Here is a 27,112-nt window from a genome sequence, read left to right as displayed (position 1 = left end):
TCCTTTCTTAAACCTTAAATATAGTAGACCATGTTTCCCCTCCTCTGTCTGTTTATCTGTCTGTCTTTCTATATATATATATATATATATATATATATATATATATATATATATATATATATATATATATATATATATATACTAACGGCCTCCCAAATGCACGGTGTGACATCAAAAGTGTAATACTTGTCACCCCCCAAAAAAAATCCCAACCCCACATATTATTGTTTTAAGCGACTGGCAATAGCTATAATTTTCTAGTAGCCTGTATATGACAATAATACCAGACGAGATTTTGGTATTAAACTGCGTTTATCACTTAGTCGGAATGATATAGTCAAAGTAACAATATAAAGGCCTTTTAATGCCTGTTTTTTCAAAACCTAGCCATGAAAGAAAGACTAAAATTTCAAAGAAGGTAACCTGGCATATATTTCTGATGTATACGCAAATGATAATGATATCCAATCCAGTATCGCTGCCATTACAAGGAAACGAAAACAATAAACTTTCAAAGTTGGAAAGCATCATACTAACACAGATATTTAGAAAAATGGCTCTGGTGTGAAGTGCAGGTCCCGTATCTGCCAGTTCAGGGATCCCATACCCACTTGCAATTTTTGTTCCTCAACGAGCACAGCTTCTAAATATGTACAGCCAAATTTATGTTTGCCACCAAATAGTTTATATAACATGATGATGATGTCCCATCTAGTATGTCAGTCATTACAAAGAACAGAAATCCAGAAGAAAAAAACAAGTCGTTTATTTGTCGGAAACTCTCATATTAACCCAGATTTCTAGTCCAACTGGCAAGGCATTTAATTTTAGTCGATGTATGCCAGGTGAGCGATTTGAGTCACACTTGTTACTATTGACGAATAAAATATCTCAATATTTACCATACTATATTCTTTTCAGAATATGGTCGTCTCGATCTAATCTTTGTAGGACACGATTCATAGCAGTCATATGTCCGGGGTCGGTGGTGTTGTCAAACGTTTGTTAGTATTTGTTAAAGGTTTTAGTCAATGCTTTGCTTGTGTGAGAGACATATATAGGTCATCCCCTTGTTAATATAATCAGATCATCAGGTACATCAAAACTATATGTGACAAAGACATTTTTACAAATACTGAATCGAACAAAATTAAAACCATTATTAAGCAAACGTGCTCTAATCAGACGGCATATTACTTCTCTTGGTTGATGATGTTGGCGAATAAACCCTTTAATCGGGAAATTCATTTTTTTAAAAATTGTTACTTGATGAATATTCTAACGACGACGATTAGCTGATATAAGAACAAAACTGTCTTTACTACAATATTCAAAATTTTAAGTTTCCCTTTACCCTTGCAAGAGACATCTTTCTGGAATATGTCACAAAAGTTACTCAGACGAGATGGCTCTTAAACATTTCGGTTCGCGAGAAACTTAAGGACACAGTAGGCTCCAATGCTGAATTTATGCTGGTCACATTCCTGATCTTAGCAAAAAAATTAGAATGATAATGGAAAGTGAAGAAAAAAGAGGAGCAGTGAGACATTAAAAGTGTGATTTGGAGTATCTTTGGTATTACTGACCATTATTGGTTAGGACTCTACTTTCAAGTAGTGCTGTTGTAGTTCTGATACTACGCCATTCAGACTTTGATTATATTTCTGATGATTCAGATTTCATAATATAAGTCGTCAGTTTATCACTTTTCTAATGATTGTATAAGATGCGAAACCATTTCATTACGGAATTAAAAGAATGTTAATTTCTATGAGTATTTAAAATTATGTTTGCATTATTATTATTATTAAGTTGTTTTTATTTTTATTATCTTTGCAGACGTCAAGCATTATACCACTGAAATGTAAAAGGATACAACTGGTGAATAAGTGATAATATAATGTATATTGAACACGCCTGTTGACTGAAACGAGAAGTTGAATTCAGCGCAGAATCTATTAACGGAAGTTCCATGAAATAATTCCTAAAAAATCAGAAACCCCACAAAACGTAATACCTAATCAGGAATGAATATATTAACGAAGTTGAATTTTATATATGAAATAAACATGGTGTAACTCAGGTTCAACAGTGGATGTTTGTGTAGAGACATGTCGGGGACAACATTTATTTACCAATGCTTTTCAGTTTTAATACCGAATGCAAATGCGAAATTACGGGCAAACTCCAATACGAGAACAATGGTCTTATAAGTTACACATCCATTTTCGTGTTGTCTCTTAGATTTTTAAGAGATCGTGACAGTATTCAATTGCAATAGCCTGAGATAATGCCGAAAAGTATAGGAATTTATTTTGCAGATATTTATGATGTTATACAGCTAGTATGCTCGAGCGATACCGTCTTTTTTTGCCAGAAAAAGTTATATAATCTGTCAACCCATAGAACAAATGAATCTCTTTATTCTTCCTTAAATGAAAGATGTTTCTTGCGGCAACAAAGATATTTTTTATGCAAACTCTGAAGCAAAAAAGACTGAATAATGACAGTATATCAAGTTAATTTCAATTGGAAATTCAACACGTTTTCAATACGAGGCTGTGGACGAAGAATTCCTGGCTTTGGTCTCTTGCTACATCAATGCTATTTCGGTCGCAATACCAAATAGTGAAATATATCTAATGTGGGTATCATTCTTTTGTGTATTAGTGAAGATATCCAGACTTTTACTGTATGATTTCCAGATTCGATGGATTTATTTATCATGAATTCATGTTGTGTTAGTGTGGACGTTGTGTTTGAATCTTTTCATGAAAATTATTTGAGTATACGTTGTTCAAAGGAGTATTTCATGCAGTGTATCGTGTGTGCAGTGAAACTTGCTTCTAATTATTCACCTGAATGTCAAGTTTTCTAATGGAAGAATTCAGATCGTTTTGGAATATGTGCGATTTCAACTGTGTTATATAAATGTGTGGCTTATATTTTGTTCTTTACATGTAAATTATTCAAGAAAATATGGAACACAAGGAATATTTCATACGGTGGTATAGGTATTGTTTCCCTTCTTCCAAAAAGTCTCTCAGGGTTATAACGAGTGTGTGATATATACATTTCCATTCTATATACATGTATCCTTCCTACATTTGATACATTCAAACGGAAGTGTCTTAATTTGGTATGTATTTGATCTTTCGTCGAACCAGGTAAGGTATATAGTATTTTTGAGTATAAATACTTTAGATATGCGTTGCATGCAAAAATCACAAAAAAATAAAACAGAAATGAAACTTTTCTTACTGTATCTAGTAATGAGACCATAATATGTTGCCACTCCTAACATAAGTCCCTCAATTAAGAGGATTTTAAATAATTCATTCAGGTGCTGATAAAATTGTTTTATATTCCAGAGCTATCTATCAATATATATATATATATCTTTCTCTCTCTCTCTATCCATCTATCTATTTGTCTGTCTGTCTGCCTGTCTGTCTATCTATCAATTTACACACACACACACACACACACACACACATATATATATATATATATATATATATATATATATATATATATATATATATATATATATATATATATATATATACACATACATACATACATACATAGATCGATAAATAGTGTCTGTATTTGTGTGTGTGAGGGAGTTCCTTTTGACCTATCAATTGGATTAGAACAGATTTTAATACACGTTAGAGCCTAGCCCATGGAATAAAAGGTATATTGTGGTATACATGTTGTCTGTAAATGCTGGATGTGACACGACATGTTCCTCCAAACCATGCTGGTAAGATGACTGAGCATCAATACCTACGCTTCATGTGTCTTTTGGTCCTTGTAAAATAAATATTCTACTGAACACAGGACGGGTCATTCATGTCGACTTCGATGCATGCATGCGTGTGTGTGTGTGCGTGCGTGCGTATGTATATATGTATGTGATGTGATTTGGCTTTTGTGGCAGTTTATAAGGATGTCTAACACTGGGGCATCATGCTGCAGACATGTAGCATGATGTTCCAACCAGTCACATAATTCTGACACCAGGCCGACCAGTCCTAACACTAACCTCTTAATGCTGAGCGTCAAGCGTGTCAGCTGTTAGTACCATTTTTGTAAGTTTTTGGTATGGCTCGGTCTGGGATCGAACCTACGACCTTCCGCTTCCGAGGCAGACGCTCTAACACTAGGTCACCGGAGCGCTCATATGTATGTATGTATGCATGTATGTATGTATGTATGTATGTATGTATGTATGTATGTATGTATGTATGTATGTATGTGTGTGTGTGTATGTGTGCATGCGTGCTTGCGTGCGTGTGTGTGTGTGTGCACGCACGCACGCAAGCACGTATGTACGTACGTACGTATGTATGCGTGCGTGCGTACGTACGTACGTTCGTATGTATGTATGTAATCCATCAGTTGAGTCGGTATATTTGTATATACCTCTGTACTTGCGTGGGTATCATAAATCTACATGCACTTAAATGTTTTTTTTTCCTAATGCACCAATTTATATTTCATGACTTTTTTCATGTTGAATTCACGTATAGTATTTTCACACAGCTTTATTCAAATTGTAACAATTATTACGTATACAGGCGAGTTACTTTAAAATCTTCTATATATTTGACAAGTCATTAGATTTCGCTTGTACAACAATATGTATTTCTGTATTCCTTTGGATTCTGCTTATATTTCATGTATTGGATTATTCATTTGGATTCAACGTTTATTGCAAGAATTTGATTACTCGTTTGGATTCTACCTGTATTTCATGTATTGGATTACTCATTTTTGGATTCTACGTACATTATATGTATTGGATTACTCATTAGGATTCTACTTTATTACATATATTGAATAACTCTTATGGATTATACCTGTATTACATGTATTGAACTGTTCGTTTAGTTTTATTACATGTATTGGATTACTCATTTGGTTCCACTTTTAATATATGTACCCGACTATTCATGTATTATACTTGTATTGCATGTATCGGACTACTCATTCGGATTCTACTTGTATTAAATGTATCAGACTACTCATTTGGATTCTACTTGTATTACATGTATTGGACTACTCATTTGGATTCTACTTGTATTAAATGTATCAGACTACTCATTTGGATTCTACTTGTATTACATGTATTGGACTAGTCAATCTGATTCTACTTGCATCTGACGACTCATTTGGATTCTGCTTGTATTAAATGTATCATACTACTCATTTGGATTCTACTTGTATCATACTACACATTTGGATTCTACTTGTATTAAATGTATCAGACTACTCATTGGGATTCTACATGTATTGCATGTATTGGACTACTCATTTTGATTCTACATGTATCATACTACTCATTTGGATTCTATATGTATCAGACTACTCATTTGGATTCTACTTGTATTACATGTATTGGACTACTCATTTTGATTCTACATGTATCATACTACTCATTTGGATTCTATATGTATCAGACTACTCATTTGGATTCTACTTGTATTACATGTATTGGACTACTCATTCGGATTCTACTTTTATTACCTGTATCAGCCTACTCATTTGGATTATATATGTATCTGACTACTCATTTGGATTCTACTTGTATTACGTGTATCAGACTACTCATTTGGATTCTACACTTATTACACGTATTGACTACTCATTTGGATTCTACTTTTATCAGACTACTCATTTGGACTCTACTTGTATTACATGTATTGGACTACTCATTTGGATTCTACCTTTATTACGTGTATCAGACTACTCATTTGGATTATACATGTGTCTGACTACTCATTTCATTTCAACTTGTATTAAATGTATGAGACTACTGATTTGGATTCTACTTGTATTACATGTATTGGAATACTCAGTCTGATTCTACTTGTATCATACTACTCATTTCATTTCTACTTGTATTAAATGTATGAGACTACTCATTTGGATTTATCTTGTATCTGACTACACATTTGGATTCTACGTGTATTAAATGTATTGGACTACTCATTTGGATTCTAGGTTTAGTACGTATATCAGACTACTAATTTGGACTCTACATGTATCTGACTATTCATTTCATTTTACTTGTATTAAATGTATGAGACTACTCATTTGGATTCTACTTGTATTAAATGTATCAGACTATTTATTTGGATTCTACTTGTATTAAATGTATCATACTACTCATTTGGATTCTACTTGTATTAAATGTATCAGACTACTCATTTGGATTCTACCTGTATTACGTTTATTGGACTACTCATTTGGATTCTACTTGTATCATACTACTCATTTGGATTCTACATGTATCATACTACTCATTTGGATTCTACGTGTATTACGTGTATCATACTACTCATTTGGATTCTACTTGTATCATACTACTCATTTGGATTCTACATGTATCATACTACTCATTTGGATTCTACGTGTATCACGTGTATCATACTACTCATTTGGATTCTACGTGTATCACGTGTATCATACTACTCATTTGGATTCTACTTGTATTACGTGTATCATACTACTCATTTGGATTCTACTTGTTTACATGTATCATACTACTCATTTGGATTCTACGTGTATTACGTGTATCATACTACTCATTTGGATTCTACTTGTATCAGACTACTCATTTGGATTCTACCTGTATTACGTTTATTGGACTACTCATTTGGATTCTACTTGTATCATACTACTCATTTGGATTCTACATGTATCATACTACTCATTTGGATTCTACGTGTATTACGTGTATCATACTACTCATTTGGATTCTACTTGTATCATACTACTCATTTGGATTCTACATGTATCATACTACTCATTTGGATTCTACGTGTATTACGTGTATCATACTACTCATTTGGATTCTACGTGTATCACGTGTATCATACTACTCATTTGGATTCTACATGTATCAGACTACTCATTTGGATTCTACGTGTATCACGTGTATCATACTACTCATTTGGATTCTACTTGTATTACGTGTATCATACTACTCATTTGGATTCTACTTGTTTACATGTATCATACTACTCATTTGGATTCTACGTGTATTACGTGTATCATACTACTCATTTGGATTCTACTTGTATCATACTACTCATTTGGATTCTACATGTATCATACTACTCATTTGGATTCTACGTGTATCACGTGTATCATACTACTCATTTGGATTCTACTTGTTTACGTGTATCATACTACTCATTTGGATTCTACTTGTTTACGTGTATCATACTACTCATTTGGATTCTACTTGTATTACGTGTATCATACTACTCATTTGGATTCTACTTGTATTACCTGTCCTGCTCATTTAAATTTTTCTTGTATTACATATATTGGATTAATCATTTGGATGCTGCTTGCATTACATGTATCGAACATTATTTGGATTCTGCTCATATAGATAGTTGATTGTTCATTTAGATTCTTCTAGTTCTACAACATGTATTTCTTTAATCGTTTGAATTCTTCTGGTAGATACTATATCCTCTCAGATGGCTACACTTTTGTGATTTAATGTTTAAATCAAATGTTATCTCCTTTCGTCTGCCATCTTTGTTGTTTTTCTTGTTACGTATATTTTAATTTACAACTAAGATATATGCGGTCATTGTTACAAATGGAAAAATGCTCATGGAACGCAGATATCGTGCGCATTACCTTAAAACGTACCTGAACACAAATCCCAACCATGGTGTGACTGAAAAACAAGGATAACACTATATGCTGCCACCACTCTCATACCCGGACAACCTATGATAATGAAAATGTGTTTACTAACTCGCTAACCATAAAACATAAATCAATTTCGTATATTCATTTATTTCAGGCATTAGCTACATGATGACGTATACTAATTCAAATTATCAATTGCTTTATAATTTCGCTTATTCGCTAGATCGTAAACACTTGGTTATATTGTTGTCATATATGTGTACATATCTATCTATCTATCTATCTACCTATCTAATGCTATACATTATCGATCTGGACACGTTGTAACAGGTTACTATATTTATGAAAACATTTGGAGAACACATTTATAGCCGATGTAAGAGCTACCTCTGGGAATTTTGCCGTGATACAACAGATTTTTATCATTGTCAGTCATGTTAAATTTGATAAAGTTAGCATTTAGTTAGATCATGTATTATCTTTTCATTGGCTAACCAAAATAAAGCCAACGCAAATGTATTTTTAGAAGGGTATAATCAATTTTACGGCTTGAAATTTGTTATGCTGTGTCACGTAGTTTAGGACATTACAGTATACATAGGTCTGATGTAATTCCTTCAAATATTATTTATACACACTTATAATGCCACAGTTTCTAGAAGCGGCTTTTAGCAGTTAGCTTAGAAAGTCTACAGTGACTGCATTCCAATTATGGATGTATTACAGGGTGAAGCAGCATGAAACCTACGATCTTCGTGAACCATATCATGCTCTAACTTTGAGAGCTTATTTGGAAGGCTTTTATCTCTGACAAACACTTCAAGAAAATACCTTTTTAAACATTTTATGAAGACTATTACATTACTTTTATTATAATTTCTAAAATCTCTAGTTTATATTTTCTCTGCAAAATTTGAATAACATTTACATGGTACCGTTTCAAATTAAAGTAAATTAAGTAGAAATATAACTAATTACACCCGAAAGTATAATTACAACAAAACAAAGACAAGACAGATCAACCCTTTTAAATATACGTATATAGGAGATATTAAAAAATACAAGTGAAAAGGTAAAACTGGAATAGTTATGTGAAGTATTTATAAAAGTCCTGAAAACAATTTGTTTTATCAATCACATTTCCTCAAAAATCAAGTCGGACGAGTTTATTGTAAAACCACCAAACGTCATAGAAGATTTTGTTTATGTACTGTTTAATGCAGTTGTTTATACTTTCAGCTTGTATATCATTTATGCATGTGACACGTGTTTACAAGTTCTTAAATATTTTGAAAATCATTTCGTCTGTCGGCAAAGGTTTTCTTGCTTGCCATTGAAAATTGGACGAAACCATCAGCATTGAGATATTTGATCTGGCAATATACCTTACTCGCTTTTAGTGTCAATACTTGAAGCGAAAGTGTTGATTAGTGTGTTTTGAAACGCAAACATGCCCCTGGTACATTTTTTAACTTCAGCACCTAATACATATAAGTAAAATCTCGATTCTGCGATGGGGACATTTTTTTTATGAATAGATACATTTATCGTTCCGCTGGTTTTACAAACGTTGACAGGGCAAAAGTAATTAACACTGAGTAAACACGTTATGTACAAACTAAGATCTTCCTAGGTATGATATGGCCCGTATTGTGTTAGACGTGCCAATAAATCCCACATAAACGAAACAAAACCAAATATAGTGGCCTAGGTTGTACCATAGCTCTATTTTTCAAACCAAATTTCGATGTGAGTGTTTGACTATAAGTACAATTCTAAAACATGTATTTTATACTGCACCTTCCAATTTGGTATATATGTTCTTATTTTGCCGCTCACAGGACGACTTTAACAAATATGTTCAAGTTTTATTCTATAGGACGGACGTATACAAATCAATTTTAGCAATTATTATTTCATTAATCTAACGAAAATGAATAAATGGGGAGTCCATCTATTTGATTGTAATAAACAGTGATAATTTCATGTAAACCTATTGTATACAGCTGTGTTTCTTTCCCTTGTATTTGAGTCAAATATGGAAGAAATGTTGAGAAACTCACTATTCCCCGCCTCATTTCAACCTTTATTTTTTATAAAACAGACGTTTTCATAAGCATAAGATTGCTTTTCCTATTTATTCGTACTCAGCACAAGACGAGATAGGAATTCCATTATTTTCGCTCAGGTACTCATATTGGACTTTATCTAAAATCATAAACCAGTTAATGCGCTTAAAGGAAATTCTCCAGCGTATTTCTGATCTAAGGAATGCGAATAATCATCAAAGCACTTTTTAATATGGCAAACACAAAATAAGCCCGTGTGTTTCTACTCTTCTTGAATATAAACAAAAGTTTGTGCATTATGTTATTTTGAAAAGGCATTGGGTTACCTTGCATTAACACATTAAATAAAACTTTCAAACGTAATTGAAATGATCATTCGGGAAAACGATTTCTAGTTATTTTCCCCGCAACTGACGCGTCAAGGTGCCAAGATGCAGTTAGAGTGAGGTAGAGGGATTGGTTATTTTACAAATTGAAAAGATGGGCAACTTTCATTGACCAAAAAAATGCCACTAGAAAATGTCATGCCAAATCACATTGGTACCATAAATGCTCTAGGTCGCAAACTTCCAAAAACCCGGAAATATTTCAAATAGAAGCCACAGATTTCGCCGAATGCTCAATCCCAACCAAGATTTGTACATGTTTGAAAGTCCTAGGATAGTCACCGAAACTGAATAAGTAGACAACATCCGCATACTTTAGTTGGCGTTGAGAAATGGAATATCAAGAGCAAAACCACAAGCGCGAGAGTGTCTGGACGAGAAACGAATATTTAATTTTAAAAAGAACCCCAAAAACCCCAAAACAAACATCAAAACATATATCAATTATTGTGAAGTGAAACACACATACTTACATACATACATACATACATACATACACATATACATACATACATACATACATACATGTTTCCTAAAATACTTAGATTAACTTTGATTGTTTGTAACTTTTACAATAAACAGAATCGTCACAACAATCATCTATGATACCAGTACATATTGAATAAGACGTCTTTGAGAATGACATTTTTGCAAGGGTTTATTAGAAAAGAGGAAAAAGCGGACAAAATGCAGAATATCCTGGTGTGAATAGTTGGTCACTATAATCATCATTTCATTGCCTAGTTCAAACTATATTTATTTCAAACAGTTTAAAGTATGCTTACATAGTATCCACTTTGCACAAAACATACCATCTAGGAATAACTTTCGTATGTAATATGTGAATTATGATTATACTTGCGAGACTGACTGGTAATATATTGTAGTAACATATAGCATGAGTACAGAAACATGTGTCACTGTATCCATTGAATAACGGCCAAGGAAGCATTGTTTAGTACAATTATATTTGATCACATAACACGATTTTACAATATTGTAATTGTGAAAAATGCTTACATTATGTGTATACAGTGTTATACAGAGTACTTGGGGCACTTAAAATAAGGCATACATGCATACACACATACACACACATACATACATACAAGCAAACATACATACATACATACATACATATAATCGACCATGTTAAGATAGTAGTTAACAATTGTGTCGACAATGAAACCCATTCTTATTTGTTTTCTTTTATCAGTGATTCAACCAAGAGCAGTTTCGTTCCCAGATTTCCTCTCACGCAAAATTTGAATAGTGTTTGGAATTTTTAATCACCGACATTGTTTACTCGATAGTATTGTTTGAATAGTTATTGTATATTATTTCCCTTTTTGACAACAATTGTGTCTGTAATTGTTTGGTTTTTAGGCTCGTATAATTTGTCTTCCTAAACGATCGTTATCTTTACAGTCTATTTTGTTTCTCTCTTGTATATATTTAACCAGGCTATGCAATATTTGTGGTAGCTATTCAGCCGTTGAGGCATCGACATTCTACCTGTTTGTACTGCACTTTTATTTCCTCGTCTGTGATTTTTGGCCATTGGATGCAATGACTGAATATGAGTTATGAATAAACATATTTATCACAGTCTGGTCTTGAGTAGAATAATTTGTTATACGAATTAACCGTAACAAACTAAGTGCTATAGCACACAATCCGATACGTACAGCTTGGCGGATCGAGCAAATACGTCTGTGCTTCGGGTCTGTGAATTTATTTGGTTGCGGCGGCAAGCCACCGCATCAAATCAAATTTAAATTGTTCCAGTTTAAGCACTGTTCCTACATGCTCGAGACAACGGGAGCACACAACTCGAATGGACTCTTCAAATAGCATGTATTCACAGCGATCCGTGTTTGTACCAAAACATTTCACTCAAATACACAAGTAATGAGTTATGTCTGGTACATAGTCATGCATTCAATGTTAAACTTACAATGTACCCTTTTGAAGTCGATTGCCTCCACCATTTTTGGCCGATCTACAATGCACCGCTATTTGTTTAATTAGCATTACATACTAAGGGATCCATATCACGAAATCCAATGACTCTTGCAATGACATATCACTAAGATACCTGCTCGAACCGCCAAATTTTAGATATGGTTAACATATCGGCGCCATGGCTATCAAAGATGCATATACTATTCGCGTTAATTCATACGTTCTGTTTTATTTAGAAGATTCTCAGGCAAGGTATAAGTCGTTTGTTCATGAGTCACTACTGGCATAAGAATGTCTACAAACGCTAGTGGTTACCGTGGTGTGCATTTAAACAGTGTGAACTGTATTGGCAACGGCCGTATATATATATATATATATATATATATATATATATATATACATATACATATATATATATATATATATATATATATATATATATATATATATATATATATATATATAATTGTAATAGTAATAAGCTGCCATTATACTACCCAAACGTGTATTCATTGACTCATAAACACTTGACTCATTCTCAGGACTACACAAATAATTAAAGCAAATATTGACAGCGCGATGATTGTGCAGAGACAGGTTATAGGTGATCAAATTTTTATTTTGGCAATATATTTCATGACTCGTGGGACATATTAATCGCTTGACAACAGTATGAGACCATTTTGTATTACTGATATATGAGATTTAGGAATTATGACTCCTTCAAGTGGCGATCCGTCGAAATATATAAAAGTTCGAAGTCTTCCGAAAACGATAACATGAGGTATAAACAAAAGACCTGGTATTAAACCTAAAAGGAACATCCTATACCATATGCATCCATTCCAATCTTCTATTATTGTTCTATTTGGTATTTCAGCAAAACGTATTAACGGTTGCATCAAATGGGGCATTATTCTGCATATATTATCTTTAATCTTCAAAACTAGATTCATACTCCTTACCATTGATCCCGCAAATATCATTCGTAATACTACAAAGGCGTAAAATGTGAATTTATTCAAACTTTTATATTTCAGTTAATTCGGTGTTTTTATGTCGAGTACAATTGCATGCTTAACGTGTACCGTGTGATACATGGGTGTACTTGTATAAGCATGTGCTTTGTAAATATTTGTGTGAATGACTCATTATTTAGTTTACATATGATGCGCATACTTGTATAATATTTTGTGCAATTATTGTTTTGAATAGATGTATATGTGTCGGATTGGTCACCAATGTCTCTTTTTTGTTATTCTAACACCTTATTGAAATGATGGGTGGCAAAAGCGCATTAGACTGTGTATATACACTTCTATCGTAGCAAACAATGCCTTATGTGTCATTGAATTAGAGATATGTCTCAAAAATGTTCTTTTTCTCTAAATGATAATCCCATTTCATGAAAAAATGTTCACACAATAAATGATGACAGGCGGTAGTCATAAACATTTAGAACGTCAAAAGAATGATTGACAGATTAATTCATTTTATTTCTAAAGGGATTAATTTCACACAAATAGCTCAGTTAAAATTTATAGTATTGGGCGTATGACTGTTCTAGTTTACACTTAAAAAGCTCTAACCTTTGATCAATATACACAAATAACACATCTACTAGTGCCAACATTTCTAATACGATCTGATTAGGTAGAAACATGACTAATTTCACCAGCACTTTTGAATAACCAACTTAATAGATTAATAGTAATATTAGAGTTTACTAAATGTACAATGATCCGATCAGTAGATGATGTGATCAGTAGTATCTCTATTAATACAGCAGTCATTGATATTTATTTATCTTTGAAGAATCATAGCATTGTTGCTGATAATGGTGATTTTTCAATAATATTTGAGTTACCTCTTGTCAACGTTTTCTATAAAGCTACTCTCCACCTCTATCCGAAGTCCATCTTCTTGCGCCTTTTTATTTTTACTTTCCAAATGTTCGTACAATACAGCCATTTATTTGTATCTCACTTTTCGTGTGTGTTTTTAAATTGTTCCATCTGTTTTACATGCTCATCAACGTTTATGTATTCTATCTCCGATTCAGCATGGTTGATGGTATTTGCATAACCAGCTCATTTTCTTTCTTTGCGCGGAGTAAATAAACCTTTTGATTTATCCGCTTTGATCTGCATGGTAATGATATATTAAGTTCACGTGCTGCTCTACTGGTTCATTCGTCTTGATTACTATCACTTATTTCGTCACGCCAATAAACGTAAGGAAGCTACTACTTACATTTATTTAATTATAGAGTTTCACCATATTTTCCGTTTTACCTGGATAGTACTTTGGTGGTGATTTACCTCCTTTTTCGTGGTAATGCAGTGGTTCGTCCTGAACCTTTAAACAAGGTTTGATTAATCATCATTGTACATGACCTATATTTAAAAACTGTTGACCATTGTTTGGTATTTATCAAACAAAGCTATAGGATTAGGAGTTCGCAGAATAGTTTCAGTTCCTTCATATATGCTCATTAATCAGCCGTATAGTTTTTCGTTCCACGTTTGTTTAATACTAGCATTAGCCACTAGACTTTATAGTCATAGCACAGATAAATGATATTTGACCAAGTGTATGAAAAGAATAACATAGAACTACAGAGAACATTCAATGATAATGTTATTGACATATATAATGATTGATCTCCTAGCTGCACTAACTGCAATCGTCCTAACCTATATTTGACAATTATTGCTTTCATGGAATCTTCATAAAGTGCAATTTTTGTGATATTTAAGAAACACATATTTTTAAAAAATGAAACTGAATTCAATTTCTCTCTCGAAAAAAATGATAGTGGACTTTACTGCAAATGCGGTTACATTTTAACTACTTTCAGGGACTTTTGTATCTGAATGGACTCTAATAAATTCAAGGTTCGGAGCTAAATCTGGCAATATTTAGAGACAAATTGGGCATTAGAAATACGTTATTAATTAATCTTATATGTTTTTAAACAAACTGGAAGACAAGAAATGTTAAAATATCAGTTATGAGAGACAGCCGTGTCGTTTTGTTGTTATCACTTCAAGATGAGATTACAAATATAAAATACACATATATAATACACAACAATAGTTAAAGTCTTCATTCCGTTAAAGGAATATAACATATGTAACATTTACTTTACGTTCTCATTAGCTCAAGGATCACCGACTTTCCACTAGGATGTCGCTGGTAGTTCAGAATAAATTGAACTATATAACATATGTGAATAACAAACTATGCTATCACATAGGTCATACATTTCCTGATATTCCTGAAAATCTTTATCATATAACGCCAATCACTTCATAAATAACTACAATGTACTTACTATTTACTGAGTAAGATAGACAAATGGCTATTAAAGAATTATGCATATTTGTGATAATCTGTATCAAGTATACCTACAACTTGGGCTGTACCTATTAGTCGGTAACTGTGTCTAAACATTCTCAAAGTTACATGCAAGCTTTCATCATGTGATAACTCTGACATTTGACCGAACAACAATAAAATAAACATAAGACGAATGCATTCATTATTTCTTAGGTTGTTAGATATCTCGTTGTAACCCCCGTTGCATAATATTTATATTTTAATGCAATTCTCCGTGTCTGTATATGTGAATCAAACTTTTCGGGTCGTAGAGAAGCTTTTACGAAACATTGGGTGGTCTTAAATATTGCTCTTTTACTCTTGTATCTTATTTGAATTTCTTTTATATGTTTAGTTTACATACTATATGTTATGGTATTGGTTTAGAAAAAAAATACTTTGTGTTTTTATTATTTTGATTTAATATTCTCAATGATGTATAGTTATCAAAATTTAACGTATCCTCCTGCTGGCCAGGAATAATGAATAATGAATGTCATGATTTATAACATCAAACGACATGATAAATGTATAGCGCTTCGATGCCCGTATACGTATGATATTTTCCAAGGCTATATCTTTATTGATTGTGGCGGTTAAACTTGTCCTATATATACTAAGTGTGTAGTTACATATAGATAAGGTAGTAATGTAAAACTAAGCGATATTTCCCTTTACATACAGTAAATACGTGGAGTAGCAGTGTACTAAGTCGTAAGTAAATTTTTGCATTTATCGATATATTTTGCTAGGATTCTATTTATAGAAGCAGACAGAAATGATTTATATCGACTTTGCATATACTTCTTTCTGTTAGACCAGAGGGTTGGTTTGCTGTTTCGACATATGTGACCGTAGAACATAATAAGCTTGATAGATCTGATTAACTTTAGAAGAGTGGTGTCTGTCACAGCGTAAAGGAGAATTTGTCTTCAGATTTTGTATATATCAGATCAGTATGAATTATATAAATTTATATAACATACAGACCATGTAAAATATTTCAATCCAAATGGCACAGGGTTGCACAAAGACAGGTAAGACGTATACATTTAAATAGTTTCACCTATTCAATATAACATGATGTCTGCCTTTTGTTGTAATTACAAAAGCGTCCTGTACGTTTTGGTAAACATACTTCTGGATACACGAGGAGTCTCTAAGTCAGCCAAAATTGCAATCGAATAAATCTAGGGATATTCAGCAAAGAAGGGCATCTTTGCATTTTTCGACTTAATTTGTAGTTCTCCACCCAGTCCAACGTGAGAATGATAAATTGTTAAATTGCTAAACATTTGTCGGTATTTTCAGTCATGTACAATTGTCAGTATGCATGTTCACACATATGCAGTACAGAAGTATGGTCACATATATTGATAGTAATTTCGAAAAACTGTGTAATAACAATGTAATTTACCGTTGTCTAGAAACATTTAGTTAAATGTTATACGCTGTACTATTTAAAGCTAGAACAAGTAGTTCAGGCGATATTATTTGGTACCTTTCGACCCGCCAGCTTTATGTTACTTCAAATAGGTTGCATACGTTAACTTTGTTACTAAAAGAAAGCCACTCTTCAAATCATTTAGCACGGAATACAAGTCCGATAATGATGGATACACAACGTTTCATTAACAGTACGTCCACAGTCTTGTGCTGTTACTGCTCAGCGAATCTAACTCATTAAATATATAATAATTCAATGAGTGGGTTTCAGTGCGCATGTAAGTAGCAGCCAATGATTGATCAATTGCAAAACAGATAAAGGCAAAATCACATGCGCTCGGAAGGCAAATGTTGTACTGTTTGTGAGCAAAGCCGTCTTTCACCAAGGACACGGGAACATTAACTAAAGTGAGAAAATATAAGATTCATATGGCTCGATTCTAATCAGTGGAATCCTAGGGAATGTATTCAAAAGTTATTTAAAACACAACACAGAATTTACAGATACATATATATTTTAGACTGCATTTATTTCGATGTATTTTCAAAGTTAGATATACGAAACTGTAAGATAAAAGTTCTTAAAAAACTTGAGTTTCTGAGTTTAGTATGATAAATATATTAGGCTTTGTAGATCATTTCGACCGCTCCTTTATCGTATATGAATGTTTCCGGAAGTGACATCAAAGTCTCACTCGCACAGGGATTAAAATCACACAAAAATTATTAAAATGTTATAAGTATGGATTTTATTTCCGATCTGACGATGTGTAAAAGAACTGAGAAGAACTTTGTAGTTTCACTTGTTGAATGTTTGAAAGTGAAAAACACCTCACTGAATGACGAGAGGATTTTGTATCGATGGAATATGAATTCTAAGTGTCAAATGTAGCAAACAGTTAATGATGTATGGTCACCACGATCCTTCTGGATTGTCGAATATAAACATCAATTAACGTGGAAATGGAAGAAAATACCTTATGTTGGTGTTGTTTGTATCCCTTCTGTAGATCTATGAACGTACTACTGTCCGTAAACATAATATTGTCAATGAAACTAGTCTTGCAGTTTTTGGTGAATTGCAGTGAAACACATGTAACATTATGGCTATGATATGTACAATGACAATATTAGAGAATCTGCCCTTTTAAAGGTGAACTTGGAGATAGTGTATGATAGTAAAATTTGAATGTGACTCGACTCTCGGCTTTTAGTGGATCACCATAACGCCTGTTTCATGTTGTAGCCATAATCTGATAATGTTCTAATGTGCTAATTACTCTGTTAACTCAGTTTTTGTCAGTGTTATTTATTATCCATTTGCCATGCAGCTGACATCAGGCCATATAATCTTGTAAGGCTCCAATTTTGAAGAATGTTTGTTAAACCTCGTAATAAAGGCCATCGTCTACAGCTAAGCATACTAACGATAGCAATGGTATAGAAACAACGTAAGAGGAGTTACTGTTTTGATTGTAGAAAAATGTATGCAGAGCATAACGGAATTTTAAGATAGCAGTTATTGACGGTTTGTGCAATATTTGGCACATATTGTGGTTATTATCAGTGGATGCGTTTATTGTCCATTCACTGTACTTGCGAATCTTTTGTGAACGTCTTTGACATTAGTAATTTTCAGCTAATGTATGGCACAATCTTTCGGTTGCAGTTTGTCTTACTGGTGCTGATAGATTACTCGAAATGGAGGCACGTAATCTAAAACAATAGTTTTTAATTGAGACTCGATATCACATCGGTTTGGCTGCAAAAGGTGTCAGGATGTATTTTATATGTGTAAATTGCACATGTTTCCTGTAGTGGCACTCTAATGTTGGGTCTTACTGGGCGTTTGTGCCTATCGAAAATGTCTCTACAATATGTACATACGGTACAAGATCAATATTCTTTCCTTCAGTGGATCGTAAATAGAGACGAAGCCGATTAGTGTTGAAATTAAAAAATGTAAATGTTCCAAGTGGTGTCGATTTCAATAGATAAATAAGTTTTCACTCATTTCGGGAGCATGAGACAAACACATTCGAACAGTTCAGGTTTGTCGTTTAACATAACATCGCAGTTGAGAACGGTCAATCTTTTGACGCTCAAATATTTCGATCACAAATTTCTCTTTTTAAACCCATTATCTCAAACTGTGCTAACTTACAAACGGTCTTAAATGATAATATTGGGCTAAACGGTTGTCAAATGTGTTTCAATTATTTTAAGACATTTTAAGATATTTCTGCGAATTTACTGCGCAGCAACGTTAAAAAGCCATAACCTAGTCATTTTAAGGCAATGTTGAAACAAAAAAAGACTAATTATAGCATAACTAAATAGGCTGAGGATCTCTCATTTTATTTATGAAACGTTTGCGTTAATTAGCATTTTACAATTTTTTTGACAGGAACAGGTCTTTTGTGAGATCATTGTAAAATGGAGGAGAAATATTGATGGTAAGACATTTTCACAATAATTGAGAATCGAGACGGTTTCCACTCAATATGGTGTTAAACTCAAATGAAAACTGTAAAATAGATGCAAGTTTACTCTGACCCCAGCAATTTATACTGGTTATAGGCTGGCATGTGCATGGATTAATACGGAATTTGTTTGCCCATAGGTCAACAAGTGTAGATTATTAGTACGTTCTTAACTTACGACTTAGATGCGAAATTTGCAGCTATTATTGTTTAATAATCGAATATATGGATATACTGTGAGTTAGTTGTTGCAGCACTGTGTTCTTGCTCCCATTGTACCATCGCAATATTTTGGTATTGCATTATCAATAGTCGGCTAAGAAGCAGAGCTAACCACCCGAAGTTGTATTCACGTTGTGATCAAGGTAAGTATAATATCTTACGTGGATTGCTACTAGTTTGAATTGCATCCTGCTGTTTAGTGCGTAATGTTCTTCAAACTTATCACTTAGTGAAAGGAATTACTTTTACTCTGTGATCATCTCTTTAATGGCCTTCTGACGTGAAGAAAATGACCTTCGGGCATGAAAAATATTTGTGTGAATTTGCGGTTGTGTCACATAAACGCTGTTGGATATGAGCTTTCATTGTCCTGTCCGATCCAGTGAATAAGTTTCGAATGGTTTCGATTATGTATAGCTATCAACAAATATGGCTCTTTTAACCTGACTGGTGTGAGGTATATTGATTAACTTTCAATGCGATTGGTCAAGATGTTCAGAAGGTTAATATATTCAAAGTCTGTACCAAATATATGTGCACTTTGTAAGGATCTATAAAGCATAATAACAACTACCTGATTTTGTAGTCTTATAGTGATTAATGCCATTATAATATGAATATATTGCTAACAATATATTTTATAATATGAAGACAGAGTTTTTACTATAATATATTAGGGACAAAGATTCCTTCAGAATCGGAAATGTGTTGGCTACCTTTATTTATTGTCCCTTGGGTGCAGTGGGGGCTACCCGGCCAAACTGTCTGGTATATTTCCATATGTATTCTTATAAATAGATATAATGGGTGGTTTTATGGCCAGAATCAGTATACTTCACTCATTACTTCATTCATTATAATTTGTGATCAATATTGCAGATGATATAACACATACATATATATTAATTACCTTAATGAATTGACATATCTCGATAAGTTTGGATGGGTTAATATTTCAACATGTAACAAATAGCATCTGAATTACACGAAATAAACACTTATTGTTGTATTTGCTTCATAAACATACTTTGACAAATTAATGCTGAAAGATTTCAACATATTAATACATATTAGGAAAATTACAGAAATGTGTTTACAAATTCATGTAAATTATATAAACTAAATGATTCGAATCTCATATTAATTTCTTCAAATTATTATAAAAAGACAAGCTATCACAAACAAGCTACTTATAGGTGTCTACGGTAGCTAATAATATGACAACTAGCATGCTTTTGGTTCTTTTTTGTGTAGCTCATCTAGATAAAACTCATGGCTAAACTCGTATCTAATCGTGTTTTGCTTGTAAAAGTATTTTTGATCTGTTTTCGAGATTATGACTCCAAATTGTAAATAACACATCTTCTATTCTCTGTTTAAATACAAACATATATTTAGAAAATCAGTTGAATCAGATTATTATTATATCTCGGCAAACGATAATTTGATATGCATATTTCTCAATAATTGAACTTCAAGGTATATAGCTTTATATTGATGGTGCGCCGTAAAGTCCACAATCAACCATCCAATAATTAAATCAGTTTGTACACATGCTACCTTATAATTGTTGCGGGAGTATAGCATATGAAGTTTGGAGAAAAATACTCTCAAAAGTCCAATATTTCAGAAATCTTGCATAATATATCTACATATTTGTTACGGTACTGTGCCTGATCAAACATTAATCGCCATATTTATGTGCTTTGGTTCACATTCACCAGATGCTTGTTAGGTTCTATATGCATTTTTATACAATTCTTTTCTCTTTAATTCTTATTTATTCTGTTAAAATATGTGCAGTTTATACTGAACATAAATCCCGCACATGTTTCTAGCATAACTACGAACTACACCAATTTTTAATGTTGATTGCCATAGTTTTCATTAGCTGCTCTTTGATGAAACCTGCAATTCCTTTTTTCAATTTTCCAGTTTTAATTAAGCACAAAATTCTGAAACAAATGAAAACATTTCTAATTGCACACCTGTTATTTCCAAGTGATCTAATGTATTAGAATGCTTCTCCTCTTGCGACGAAGTATAATAATAGACGACATTTATTGCTTAGATGGATAAGCACGAATCAATATGTATATGTATATATGTGTATGTGTATGTATATGTATGTATATGTGTTTGTATTGCTGTCTATGTGTACATATGTATACATGTATTTAAACATGTACATGTGTATAACATAAACCAATATGAGTGTGTGCATGCATATATATGTACATGTTGATGCATGTGTGTATTTGTGTGCATGAAGTGTACATTGACCGTGACTATGAAATTTGATATTTTACTGTAGTCTATATGTTTACTACTTTAGGTCTCACTAGCTTAGTATGTTTAAACATTTTAAGATATTTACTTGTTTTTTCAGGGGATCCTTCACGCTATGTTACAATTTAGGTTATATGGGTATATTGGTATGAATTTTACGATTCTTTGTAATCTTATGTGAAAATAGTTAGTATTTTGTCTTTAAATACAAACGGGGAAAAGGAGATAGGAAAAAACAAAATGATGCATTTGAATTTGCAAGAAATCGTGTTCCATTTACTTTTTTTCCACTAAATACTCAATTCACACGAACAATCGAACCATATGTTGAAACAGAGTGGGGATACAAATGTTGCTTTATTTCCGGTACTAGCAAATGTCGTGGCTTGGCAATACTTTAAGAATATCAAAGGAAGTGCAATTTTTTTAATATGGCAGTTGAATAATAAAGTTTATACGTATGTATTGTCCAAATGAAGATTATCTGACATTTTACAATTTAGTAAATCGGTTATCACAATGTACCAAAATCCTAATGTTTTCATTTGTGCAGACTAGTACGTGGATCAAGATTTGCTATATAGATGTATATAGTCAGAGAACAATAAATAATCCGAAAGCAAGCGACAGAGTACTGAATTTGAAAAAAGAAAAGAATTGCACCAATTCGATCGGTGGAGACTATATAACTCCCAGATTAGACTGTATACTTCATCTGAAAAGACAAGTTTAGACTTTTACACAATAAAAATGAGGGTTTATGTTTTATTATTATTTAAAATGCACACATATGTCCCTGTTAATGGTCTGACGTTTACACGATGATACGCACCTTTCAATTTACATAATTTAAAAACCAACAAAGTTTATGTAATTTAAAATTCATTGCTAAAAGACAAAATATATGTAGAAAAGTTAATGAAACATCTAGAAGAAATTAGTTACTATATACCTTACTAGTACTAATAATACCTCTACTACTACCGTTACTACTACTATTAATAATAATAGTATGGATGATTTTTCGAAAGCCTTTAATTGTAAATCAGCGTCTTCTTGTTAAAACATCATTCTTACAGCAACAAGGGAAAGCCAAAAGAAGAAAAGGAATTCTTGAAGGAAATTGAACATTTGTAAAATGTACTCAAACAAATTTAAATGAACTGAGTTAGGATGCGGATGAATTTTCGAAGGAAAAATGAAATCCCATCAAAGTCTGCAATAGCTCTACTTTGATTTGATAATTTATTTTAAATTTGAAGAAAAGATGTCTGATATGGGAGATTCAAGAAGTGAAGGAAAAAAATATTTACTATATGGCAATTGAGTAATGACGAGGAATGTGGAGTAGTTGATAACGTGAGTGTCATATTTTTTAATGTGATTGCTGAATGAAAACTTGACTCTGAGAAAATAGCTCATCTCTCCCTCTCTCATATGTCTATATGTTTTGATTAGCATATATATGCATACTTTTGTGTACATATGTGTATGCGCATGCTTTTGTACATGAGTGTGCCGGCATCCACATGCTGTCTTATTTGTATTGTAGAAATGCAAATATTTTGTTTTTAATATTGATATGTTACATCGAAAATATGTAATGTAAACAGTATTTCATTTCCGATTCCCCATTTTCTCTCTTCTTTATTGCCTTCCTTCGTTAAATCCATTGAATATTACTTACTTTTTTGTTCTTTGTAATTTAAGCATTGAATATATGAAAAGTAGGTTATAGGTCCAAAGATTCATTTTCTATCATGGTATTTGAAATTTATATTCCGATCTAATCAGAAACATGATATCTGCCTGGAAAGCCTTGAAATAACCATTAACAGTTATAATGGAACCCGAGTGAATTATATTTTAATATCAAACTAGATATTTAAACCCTGGTTTATTTATTCTTAAACTCAAAGTTTGTTGTTATTTCGAGCATGCTTGTGAAACACTGGAAACTGGTATGTACAGCATTAATGTAATAACAATCAGGATTTACAAAATCAGATGTATAACATTTCGGTGCACAAAATAGTATACTTTTAAAGTCTTTTTCTGAATAGGAATTATATTTTCCTCGTATGACCTTCAAAGCTCCTTTAGTTGAGTAGTACATTGCAAATAGATACTTAAGTCGTGTGACCTGTGACATCATGTACACAAAATTCATTCTTGAACACTAAATTACAAGTATAACTATATCTAACATAAGTTTGATACTTTCGGCGGACGACTCAAAAGAGCATGCTACCTGCTCTGCAGATTGCCTTCTTTCTTCTTCTTTTATGTGTTTCTATCGTTTTGAATTTGGACGCATTTTGTATCATTTCGTCGCAATTAATCATTATGTTAATTAAACTAGTCTGGTGTTTGTCGATACGTGCTGGGTTTAAAGGGGTAATTAAAAGACAAAATAGTGTGAAATTGTCTCTGTTTACGATCTCTCCTACTCCAAATTACCTGAATATTCCAGTGAAAATTGTTGATGCTTTGAGTCTAACAACTATGTATGTCAAGACTCGTTGTCTAATGTGATGCAGTAAAAGTACAAAGTATTACCACTGAAGAAGATAGATGAACCTGTATCTGTAACCTGTAAATAAGCTCCATCAATTTGATTAAAAGACGCATGTAGTGACAATAGAGGGTGAGGCAAACAATAAGTACATTTTCTTTCACAAATAATAATAATAATAATAATAATAATAATATTAATAACAACAACAATAACAATAAGAATAATAACAACAACAGCAACAACAACAATAATAATAGAGCAATTAACAATAATAGTAATAATACTTTAAAGTGCAACACCTACAACAACAGCAATAATAATAATATCATAATCAGTAATAATAATAGAAACATCAACAATTATAATAATATATCATAATAAAAATAATAATAAAAATATTATAATAATAATAATTTAGACAGCAACATATGCAACAACAATGACATCAATAATATCATAATCACAATAATAATAATATCATAATCAGCAATAATAATAATAATAATAATAATAATAATAAAATTAATATTAATATTTATAATAATAATAATTTAGACAGCAACATACACAACAACAATAACAATAATAACATCATAATCAGCAATACTAATAATAAAAATAATAATAATAAATTAATATTAATAGTTATAATAATAATAATAATTTAAACTACAACAACTACAACTAAGAAAATACTGAGTATTAATAATTTATGCTACAATAAATAGAACAACAACAACAATACTATTTCTACTACTACTGCTACTACTACTACTTCTACCACTACTACTACTAATATTAATAATAATAATTATCGTAAAATATAGTTACAATCAAATTATGACGAAGGTATGGAATAAGGTAGCAATATCACTTCCTTATGACGAAAACGATGATTATAGACCCCTTTGCTTAGCAATAACAAGGGATCTAACTCTTACAAGACTAGAGCCTCTGATAAGCACCGAAAATGTGTAGACAAAGAAATTTTATAATATAGCTGTCTGACCAATTTCCTGCATTCTAAGTGGTAAAACTTAGTTACGAGACGAGCCTCAACCAGTAAGTATCATATTAACTCAGTATCGTTCCATATAAGTCATATGTATTGGAGGTTGTTAAGCAAATTGAGTAATGTAAGGAACTCACAGGATCGAATAAGTTTGTTACTACGTAAAATTACATAGCAGAAGATCTATCATGACAATAGAACGTACAATCACGCCACATCGTACTGAGTAGTTGATTGATTTCATACTAATTACTAGAAAGGTTATCTGCTCGAAAATGTTGGGATTGACTTTAATTGCGTGAAAAACACTTTAAAGACAATATATTGTTTGATAATGGCTGATTATAGTGTTTGCAACTTTGTGGAGTGGAAACTGTGGCGAGACTTCAGCATCCATTATACAAAATGTGTAATTGATGTATTATGAAACTCAGTTTCTAAACTAATACAGCTGAATATATACTTAAGTTTGAAATATAGAATCTTATTGGCAAAGTAATTTTTAAATCCTTTCAGTCCTATATTTTCACATAACAATACTTATAAGATTTCCCATCCTGTTATGCCACACTTGATTTTGTGTCGATACGTGCTGGGTTTAAAGGGGTAATTAAAAGACAAAATAGTGTGAAATTGTCTCTGTTTACGATCTCTCCTACTCCGAATTACCTGAATGTTCTAGTGAAAATTGTTGATGCTTTGAGTCTAACAACTATGTATGTCAAGACTCGTTGTCTAATGTGATGCAGTAAAAGTACAAAGTATTACCACTGAAGAAGATAGATGAACCTGTATCTGTAACCTGTAAATAAGCTCCATCAATTTGATTAAAAGACGCATGTAGTGACAATAGAGGGTGAGGCAAACAATAAGTACATTTTCTTTCACAAATAATAATAATAATAATAATAATAATAATAATATTAATAACAACAACAATAACAATAAGAATAATAACAACAACAGCAACAACAACAATAATAATAGAGCAATTAACAATAATAGTAATAATACTTTAAAGTGCAACACCTACAACAACAGCAATAATAATAATATCATAATCAGTAATAATAATAGAAACATCAACAATTATAATAATATATCATAATAAAAATAATAATAAGAATATTATAATAATAATAATTTAGACAGCAACATATGCAACAACAATGACATCAATAATATCATAATCACAATAATAATAATATCATAATCAGCAATAATAATAATAATAATAATAATAATAATAAAATTAATATTAATATTTATAATAATAATAATTTAGACAGCAACATACACAACAACAATAACAATAATAACATCATAATCAGCAATACTAATAATAAAAATAATAATAATAAATTAATATTAATAGTTATAATAATAATAATAATTTAAACTACAACAACTACAACTAAGAAAATACTGAGTATTAATAATTTATGCTACAATAAATAGAACAACAACAACAATACTATTTCTACTACTACTGCTACTACTACTACTTCTACCACTACTACTACTAATATTAATAATAATAATTATCGTAAAATATAGTTACAATCAAATTATGACGAAGGTATGGAATAAGGTAGCAATATCACTTCCTTATGACGAAAACGATGATTATAGACCCCTTTGCTTAGCAATAACAAGGG

The 27,112-nt window shown here is 32.0% G+C and overlaps 1 protein-coding gene and 1 long non-coding RNA gene across 9 annotated transcripts in view; both read left to right on the top strand.

Moving 5' to 3' along the window:
* Positions 1–6,140, top strand: part of LOC149786507 (uncharacterized) — a 30,352-nt gene extending 24,212 nt beyond the window's left edge. For both annotated transcript variants that reach the window (XR_016424936.1, XR_016424937.1), the window contains one exon: positions 1,840–6,140. This is a non-coding gene — a long non-coding RNA (uncharacterized LOC149786507). The remainder of the gene's footprint in view (positions 1–1,839) is intronic.
* Positions 6,141–16,080: 9,940 nt separating this feature from the next.
* LOC149786506 (baculoviral IAP repeat-containing protein 8-like) overlaps positions 16,081–27,112 on the top strand; it is a 40,649-nt gene continuing 29,617 nt past the window's right edge. For 3 of the 7 annotated variants that reach the window (XM_089976991.1, XM_089976990.1, XM_089976984.1), the window contains exons 1-2: positions 17,240–17,338; positions 19,338–19,386. The gene's annotated coding sequence lies outside the window, so the exon portion shown is untranslated. Of the gene's footprint in view, positions 16,199–16,371; positions 16,522–17,234; positions 17,339–19,337; positions 19,387–27,112 lie in introns of those variants that run through there. The other 4 variants (XM_089976986.1, XM_089976988.1, XM_089976989.1 and 1 more) reach the window with 4 other exon arrangements.

The sequence above is a fragment of the Sinohyriopsis cumingii genome, chromosome 12, assembly GCF_028554795.1.
Source record: "Sinohyriopsis cumingii isolate HCF-2022 chromosome 12, ASM2855479v2, whole genome shotgun sequence".
In the NCBI taxonomy this organism is placed as follows: Eukaryota; Metazoa; Mollusca; class Bivalvia; order Unionida; family Unionidae; genus Sinohyriopsis; species Sinohyriopsis cumingii.
Note: the sequence above shows the minus strand (reverse complement) of the source record. Positions and strands in the feature narration are given on the sequence as shown.